Here is a 9,785-nt window from a genome sequence, read left to right as displayed (position 1 = left end):
CCAATGTTGTTTATCAAAATGCATCTAAAACTAGCCTTCTACCCCTATATACAGCATACAATAATCTCTGTAGATTTTCTCTTGGATGTTCCTATAATACTATAATCACTGTGTAATGTATAATTCACTTAAATGGCCCTCACTCTATATAAGACGACACATACATTGGCTGCAACTTTATTTAAATGTGTACATTTTAGCTATCCTCAATATCTACAACAGCTTATGGTACCGTATTCTTCAATTAATAACCTTAGGCATTCTACACAAGACTTTTTTTCACTCCTATTGTCCTATTGTTGTATTTTACATATTTAAAAATAGTTTGTCTTATTTTGAGCTAAATTGTTCTTATTTCAGATGATGATATACCTGATTATAATTTACGTCATTATATTTTTTATCTGTTATTTTTTTGTTGGCAAGTATTTGTTCACAGCCTCTGTGTGGCTATCAAGTGGTTGTATTCATCTAAATGCTTATCTTTTTGATGTTTTTTTTTTTTAGTTTTTGTTGTAGTGTGTTGATTGTGGTATTGTTTATGTCTTATTATTCTATTGTAATGTGTTTGATTTGTCCCTTGTTCTCTATTGTATTGTAAATTAGGACCCCCTTGAAAACGAGATGGTTCATCTCAATGGGTTTATCCTATTCAATAAACTTATATATACATTTAAGTATAGGTATGGGGTAGGATTACTTACTAAGTCTTTCAATATTATGTAAAGTACCCTTGGGATCTTGAAAGGTGCTATTTTAATAAAACATTATAATTAGCCTACTATTACAACTTGGAAGAGACTTAGTTTTTATGTGTAACATAAAGGAAGATATTTAGAAGAATGTCAGTAACCAGACAGTTTCTGGGTCCCATTGTCTTCCATAGTAGGAAAAATATATACTATGGAAGTCAATGGTACCAGAAACTGTCTGGTTACTGACATTCTTCTAAATATCTTCCTTTGTGTTCAGCAGAAGAAATTCATACAGGTTTGAAACAACATGAGGGCGAGTATATGATGACTGAATTTTTATTTTGAAGTGAACTATTTCTTTAAATATTGAGCATATGACCTATGAGAAAACATATGAGCAGAAATTGCTAAACAAAAGCTTATTTGATGTGGCAGTATATTCTACAGTAAAAACTGTACCCAAATCTAGTCAACTAAATGTTGTCTTTCATATTTCGCCTGACTGTAATGTTGTTTTTATGAAATATTAGGGCATATAAATGTTAATTTGCAGTTTAATCATTGCTTATACAAAGACATTTTATTTCAACACATTTCAGTCGATTTTTACTCATCTCAGTATAGCAAAGCATTTTAGTTGATTAAAGCGGTTTATTCTTACACACAGAGACACGCAATTCATATTTAGGCTAAACAATCTTTACAAATATGTACCCTTCATTCATCTCACAGAAACGCGATTCATATTATAGAAACGTACATAGAATATTATAGATTCATCTTTTTTGCGGTTTACATAGGCCTACACTAACGTTATTCCATAACGTTATTCCACATTAACACTTGAGAAAAGATAACTTAGGCTACCTCACTCCTCAGCGGGATCTATTGCTCCTGATATCAGCACTGTTCTGAGGAAACTTTTCTCCAGGATTATTAGGTAGACTATATTATGCCTCACTCGCGGCGCGAGTTTATAGCGGATGTGGGCGTTTCACAGGTCTGAAATGGTTATCAGAATTTGCGTTTGAATTCATACTTTGCACGTGATGTCACAAGCACTGGCTGGCGGGCAAGAACATCGTTCTCCAGCAACAAAACCTAGTAAACTAATCAAGGATCTTGCCAGGACGTCGCCAGTTTTACTATACAAAAGTTGGTGTTTTGACTTTGAGGTGTAAACGACATGCCAGATAGTTGTTGTGCGATTGGATGCACTAACCGCAGATGAGATAAGCAACCTTCACATACACGTCTGTGCAGTGATCATTCCATCACTCCATCAAAGATAATTTCAACATTTGTTTGAATACAATGGGTGTATGATCCTGTAATTAATCGTGTCTTTAAGTTACCCTGTAGTTTCGTCAATCAACACCACCAGCTGGTTCGGCGAGTCAGCTGTTTGTGTTATGAGTCTAAGCTAGGCTAACTGTACGTTCACACCGCCGCCGGCGAGAGCGGCAAAATTCATTGAAAATGAATGACTTCCGGGCACTTTGACGCTCTCGCCGGTGGCGGTGTGAACGCACAGTAACAGCTGTCGTCTTTTGCTAACAACAACAAAAGTGTGTGACGGTTGTTTTGAAGTTTGTGATATCTATGGTTTTCAATGGGAACCAGAGATGACCCAACAGTAGAGCTAGATTATTTATGGAGGAATTATTATTGCTCGATTATCTTAAAAACATTGTCTGCTTTATACAATTTAGCTACCTTGGAGTTAATCCTAGTGACTAGTCCATAGTTATGCAGCTAGCTCGCTAACAGACTTGATAGCTACTAGAAAGACCTGGAACTACAGGACTCTACGTTGAAAATACCCATTTGTTGCCCGCCAGGTATCCATGGTAGTCACGTGACTGCAAAGTATGAATAGCGTGCGCTCTCCGTGGGCGGAGTCACATTACATTTGAATGAGCTCTAATGAGCTCGACTGGAATCGCTCTCTTTTAATACAGATTTCACAAGATGAGAATATTTGTTTTTTATATAAATTACTTCATTTAAAAGAAGAGAATTCAAGCTTCATGCCTGTGTGTCTGTATGCCTGTTTGACTGAGTATTCGCTGAGTTACAGTTCATTTTCGGACGCGTTAACTGACAGAGAGAAGGCAGAACTCGCATCATGTTTATTTTTCTTTATTTGGCAAAAAGCACAACACTTTGTTTTTATTGTGAGTATACACAAAAATAATACACATTTAACAGAATCGATTGATGTATGAAACGGGTTTGTAATATCAAAGTCAACAGAGCAAAATGAATTTCTTTTGAACTGATAAGAAACAAAGCGAACTAGTATCGCTGGCGATACCGCCGACCCCAGGGGGTTAACCAACCCGCTAGTTAGATAATTGATCAGTCCCTTTCACAGGATTTTTTTCACGGCCTAAAATGACTGAATTTTCAGTGAAAACCACAGATAACACATTGTTATTACTTAGGCCATCCTTAAAAATATTTTGGTTTGCAGCAACAGCAAAAAAAGAAAAAAGAAAAAAAGGGTCGGTAGGTAGGTCTATATATATATTTTTTTTTTTTTCAAGATTCAATGAAAAAAAAATTGTCATGGTGATTACATAGGTATGAATTTATACTAATTTGCATATCATGACGTCACTGACTGGGTCAGAATCAAGAAAGAAGCCACTAGATATCAACTAAAGTGTTTTTTCAGAGGGAAACAAATAAATTAAATTGACTTTAGAATTCACAAAATGACAGTTAATTGCATTAACATGCAATGTGTAAAAAAAAACAAAAAAAAAAAACTATGAAAAAACCATGTTAATGTGTTACATTAAAAATGCATCTCTTTTACAGTACTTTTTCACTGATGTCTAGGGCTGTTTACATCTGGCCACTTCATGCGTTTTCTCAGATCGGATTGCTGTCTGATTTATCAAAACGATTCCATTTACACACCTGGTTACATAAATGTTTTTTTTTTTTTTTTTTTTTTGCGGATATAAATCCGATCTTCAATTCCCGCTATATGCAGATTTAATGAAGTGCACGTCACCGAAAGCAACAGTTATGAGATGCATTATTTTATTGATCATCAGCTAAAATTTCTGAATCAAAGCCCGCAATAAGAGAATGCGGAAACAAACCTGGTAAGATCATTTCGTTTCTTTACATTTAATGAAGCTGATTGTATGTTAAGCGTCAGCGACTTACTTTCACTTTGATTTGCGATAGTTTGCACGTTGGCTTGATGAATAGATCGATGCTCAGCTGCTCATCTGCGGCCATGCGTGTTGCAGTAGCGTCATCATATCTGACTATAGCATTACATATAGCCTATAGGGCCTAACACGCTCTCACGTTTATTTTTTAATAAACCATATTCAACAACATATAAAAATGAAATAATCTTTAGAGTAATTTGATAAAGCCGCGGCCATCATTACCAAGTGCGAACCATTGACAGTGAATGAAACGAAGCGAACTTAGCCTGCAGGCCGTAGTGTGACATGCGTAAACCAATGGTGTAAACATAATCATAGATGACGCGCCACGGGTTTTTATTTAAAAGAAAGAACGTAATAATAATAATAATAATGCATAAGTTTTATATAGCGCTTTTCAAGGAACGCAAAGACGCTTTACAAATGAAACAAACAAACAAAAACAAACAAAAAATGAGAGTGCTACTGTAGATTGTAGGCGAGCTGAAACAGGTGAGTTTTGAGCAGGTTTTTGTAGGTGGTCAGTGAGTCCGAGTTTCTGATGTGGATGGGGAGTGAGTTCCAAAGGGTGGGGGCAGCGATGGCAAAGGCTCGATCTCCCAAGGTTCGGTACTTTGATTTGGTGATGGGTTTGAGAAGGTTTAAGTCGGCAGAGCGGAGGCGTCGGGAGGGGTTGTGGTCCTGCAAGAGGTCTGTAAGGTATGGAGGGGCCAAGTTATTGAGGGCTTTGTAGGTGATGAGCAGAACTTTGTAATGGATGCGCTGTTGTACAGGGAGCCAGTGAAGCTGTTGAAGGACGGGGGTGATGTGGTCTCTGGAGCGGGTGTGGGTGAGGAGACGGGCAGCGGAGTTTTGAACATATTGCAGATTTTGTAAATCAGAGGAAGGGAGACCATATAGGAGGCTATTGCAGTAGTCGAGTCTTGATGTAATAAATGCATGGATGAGAGTTTCAGCAGCAGATGTGGAGAGGGTGGGGCGTAGGCGAGCAATGTTACGTAGGTGGAAAAAGGCAGTTTTGGTGATATGACGGATATGAGGCTTAAATGTGAGCATGGGGTCAAAAATAAAACCAAGATTTCGGATCTGGGGAGAGGTGGTAACTGTATGGCCATCGACAGATAGAGTGAAGTCTTGGGTGGAGGGGAGGAGTGATTTGGGACCAATGACGATGATTTCCGATATATTGCAGTTGAGTTTAAGGAAGTTGGCGTTCATCCAGGATTTTATTGCAGACAGGCAGTTTGTTATGGTTAATACTGTGGCAGGAGTGATGGATCTGGTGCTGAGGTATAGTTGTGTGTCGTCTGCGTAACTGTGGAATTTTAGTCCGTGATTATGAATGATAAGACCACGGGGAAGCATATACAGAATAAACAAAGGGGGACCTAGCACCGAGCCTTGAGGGACTCCGTGATTGACAGGTATGGTGTGAGACGTACAGTTGTTGATAGATATGAATTGAGATCTGTCGGTGATCCAGACTTGAAGGTTTCGTAGAGCTGATTGGAGTGGAGGTGATGTTGTAGTTGAGAGGCAACCGAGCATTCCAGGATCTTAGACAGGAAAGGTAGGTTGGAGATTGGGCGGAAGTTGTTGGGGTTATCAGGATCCAGGCCAGGTTTTTTAAGTATTGGTGTGATGGCGGCAACTTTGAGGGAAGAGGGAACTGTTCCAGTGGTGAGAGAGGAGTTGATGATAACCATAATGAGTGGGCTGAGGCAGGGGAGGCAGTGCTTGACCAGTGCAGATGGAATGGGATCCAGTGGGCAGGTTGTGAGGTGGATTTTGTTGAAATGGTTAGTGAGATCCGTTTCTGTAATGACTGATAGGGAGGGAAGAGTGGTGTGAAATTGAAGGGATGAGTCGTGTTGGAGGTCTGTGCTGGGAGAGATGTTCACAGAGAGTTCTTGGTGAATGCTGTCAGTTTTGTATTTAAAGAAGTCGATGAAATTATTGCATTTGTCCACGGTGAATAAGTGAGTGATATTGTCAATGGGTTTGAGTAGTTTATTAACTGTGGCAAACAGAGTCCGGGGGTTGGAAGATCCAGAGTGAATGATACCAGAACAAAAAGCTGTGCGGGCTGATGTGAGCGCTGATCTATAATGATGGCTGTGATCCTTGTAGGCTTGTAGGTGTACAGTGAGTCCAGTTTTCTTATGTAGGCGTTCCAGTTGTCTGCGTTCTTTTTTGAGTTTGTGCAGTTCAGGGGTGAACAAGGGAGCAGAGCGGGAGAATGTAATTGTTGCAGTTTTAACTGGTGCGAGAGTATTGAGGCTGGATGTGAGTGTGCGATTGTAGTGAACTACTAGGTCGTCGGTGGTTAAGTTTTCAGGGATGCTGGGTATGGAAATTTTGTTTGCGATATGGGAGGAGAGGGAGGTGAGACAGAGGGACTTTAGATTTCCGTAAGATATGGTGCGTGTCTGCTTGAAATGAGGGCTGGGGAGGTTGATGTGAAATGTTATGGCGAGATGATCAGATATGGCCAGGTCTGTGTGTGAGAGAGTGTCAATATTAAGTCCAGTAGAGCAGACCAAGTCCAAAGTGTGTCCACGGGTGTGAGTGGGAAAATTGACATGTTGTATGAAATTAAAACTGTGTATAATGTCCAAGAAATCCATTGTGGGTTTGGAGGTGGAAGAGTCGATGTGAATATTGAAGTCACCTACGAGTAATATGGTTGATGAAGTTGAGCAGAGTGGAGTTATAAATTCTGAGAAATCTGAAAGGAAAGAAGGATTGGGTTTGGGAGGGCGATAGATTATTGAAATAGTCAGAGGAGTGGGGCCTAAGAGTTTAACTGAGAGGTGTTCAAAAGAGGGAACAGATGGGATGGGGAGAGGGCGAAGCTTGAGAGTTTGTCTATGGATGGCAGCAATACCACCGCTCCTGCCTTCAGGACGAGGTTGGTCCATGTATGAGAATCCAGTGGGGGTGGCTTGGTTTAGGGAGACATAGTCATGAGGTATTTGCCAGGTTTCAGTTAAACAGATTAAGTCTAATTGTGAGTCCAGAATGAATTCGTTGAGAATGGTGCTTTTATTTTTAAGGAATCTTATGTTCAATAGTCCAAGCTTGAGAGACTCTTGTTTTGAAGGGGATGAAGCGGAAATGGGAACTGACCGGAGGTTGAAATGGTTCACGTGACGTTGGCTCAGATGACGTTGTGCGTTGCTGTTTAGATGCCGGGACGCGGAGGAGAAGCAATGAGGAAGTGTTGTGCCGAAGCTGTCATTCCCGGTGGATATGTGTATTAAGTTTCTACGGGAGCCTCTGTGGATGTAACGGTGGCGTTGAAGATTTTTATTTCAGCGGTGAGCTCCGGAGTAGCCGATGGATAGCAGTTTAGCTGGAGTAGCTGTTTAGCTGAGTACCGGAGAGCCATGAAGTTGTTAGTGGAGTTTTGCAACCAAGGAAGCAGGATGGAGAGCAGAAAAAGAACTAGGACCAGGTACTGCATCGTCCGGGAGGGATGATTGGGTCGTCTTGGGCAGGAGAAGTTAGCGTTACCGCCCGAAAGCACGGGTGTTAACCCGATCAATCCAGCGGCGTTGCCAACTATACAATCCGTAGTCCCAAAACGCAGCCGAACCAAACTGGGTCGGGTCCCTCGGTAGCAGAGACGTGCAGGCGAAAAGGTCCAGGTAAGTGCTGAGGCAGTTTTGATTCAGTACGAAGTTTTGATTTGATTTCCCGGAGGGAGAAGCGGCAGCCAAAAACGCGCCAGCGTCCTCTCCAACCGGTGACCTTCAAACGTAGCTTATGTTTGTATGTAGGTCTAGGCAATTCGTATTCACAATACTTAATAACTAATATTATTTTATTGCATTTGTATTAGTTGTTTGAAGAGTTAAAAAAAATCGGTCGGTCTTAACACAACCGGCAAGTCGGTCGGATTAAAAGGGAAAATAAATAAATAATTGGCTCGGTACTAAATTTACAGGGTCGGTCGGGTTACGGGAAACAAGAATATTTTTAAGGATGGCCTTATCTGATCTCAAGAACCATTGCAAGTAGGGATGTTTCCGATCAGGATTAATAAGTAATACTTAAGTGCTCTGTGGAATGTCAGTATTTTTTTTTCTCAGACAAGTAATACCACATGTTATTTACAGTAATGCTATTGATTGTGGTTTTAATTGAGAATCAAATAAATAAACACCACAAATATTAATTTTACAATTTAATAGGCCTTTAAAAACAGGGCTTATGGAAAACATGTATTATGTTACCATTAGAGATGCGCACAAAGCTTGAATTTCTAGGTATGTCCCTCTTTGACTAATGTATTTTCAAGATGGAGGCTCAACATGGCTTCCGCCATTCGAACGACTCACACATATCATTTTGAAAGAACAAGGTGTTTTTGGCTAAAAATCAACTTAAACTATTATACAGTGTAGCTTTAATTACTCGCGTCTCGACTCCCTCTGCCATTGTATGCTACTGCGACAAAGCACGTCGGTACATTATTATTGGTTATAGTCTATTACTGAACTGATACCAAATCGTCCCTGTCTGCATCGTAGAATTTCGACACCCCTATTGCATATGGACATATATTTTGAGGTAATCATTGCACATCGTCACATAGCATGTTTTATTGAGTTAGGTACAAAAAATACTAGTAAAGTTTCAGAAAGCACAGATCCAACAAACCATTCTGTGATTATCCATCTGCCTGCCGCCAGGTTGCTGACCACTGCACAATTGGATATCTTGGATCTAAACTTGTAGGACTACCATCCACAATAGAACTGAGGTCTAACAGTAATCTCATTTTGTCTGTGCATTCTGCAGGATGGTGACGAAGCCTTCATTCAAAAATGCACAGAGGAGACCACAGTGGGAATCTACATTCAAAAATTCCGTGACAGATCAGACGATATCGGGATTATCCTGGAAGGCCAGAACATCTTGCAAGGCTTAGACAACTTTGCATTAGCTACAGCAATGCTTTTTGGTCTTATGTATGCCTTAAATCTCAACTACCCACCTGAAATGAAAAGTACATTTGAGTACTGCAGAAGATAGTCATGGAGCTGGAAGGCTCCACTCTATCCAAGAAAGCACAAGTTCTCAGAAACAGACTCTATGAGTGAGCGGTTTCCATGGTACGGCAGGATGGACACAAGGTAGTTTCTCACCTCTTGCAATAAGGACCATTTCCTTTTAATTTCACACACTCACAAAGAACTTGCTTTGTTAAAAAGTTGAATGTGTTTAATGTGTTTGATATGAGTAGGTTGGCCACTGTTTTTTTTATTATTATTATTATTTATTTTTTTAATGGTTGTTTTAACATGTGCATAGTTTTTTGGTTAAACCTATTGGTTAAAAGGACACTCTGATAAGAGTAAAGTGATAAGAGTAAAGCGATAAGAGTAAAAAAGAGTAAAGTGATATAAGAGTAAAGTGATAAGAGTAAAAAGAGTAAAGTTATAAGAGTAAAGTGACATAAAATGATGAGTAAAAAGAGTAAAGTTATAAGAGTAAAGTGATATAAGAGTAAAGTGAAAAGAGTAAAAAGAGTGAAGTGATAAGAGTAAAAAGAGTAAAGCGATAAGAGTAAAAAGAGTAAAGTGATAAGAGTAAAAAGAGTAAAGCGATAAGAGTAAAAAGAGTAAAGTGATAAGAGTAAAGTGATATGCTGTCATTGTTCATTGACATTGTTCATGGATTTTAAGCTATTTTTAACACGCAGAGAACTACTTACTACTGTAGCCCATACTCTGAAAAATTAGTTGTACTGTTAAAAGAAATGCATCAATTTGACTTCTCTTATGCTTTTAAAATTGAAAACAAAAATGTCAAGATATGCTTTGGACTACTTGATACTCATACTGTTCACCTTTTCCTCTACACCTGTTTGACTGTGTCCTTGTCTTCT

Source organism: Scardinius erythrophthalmus (genome assembly GCF_964197995.2).
Source record: "Scardinius erythrophthalmus genome assembly, chromosome: 1".
Lineage (NCBI taxonomy): Eukaryota > Metazoa > Chordata > Actinopteri > Cypriniformes > Leuciscidae > Scardinius > Scardinius erythrophthalmus.
The sequence above is the reverse complement of the archived record's forward strand: the minus strand, read 5'-3'. Positions refer to the sequence as shown.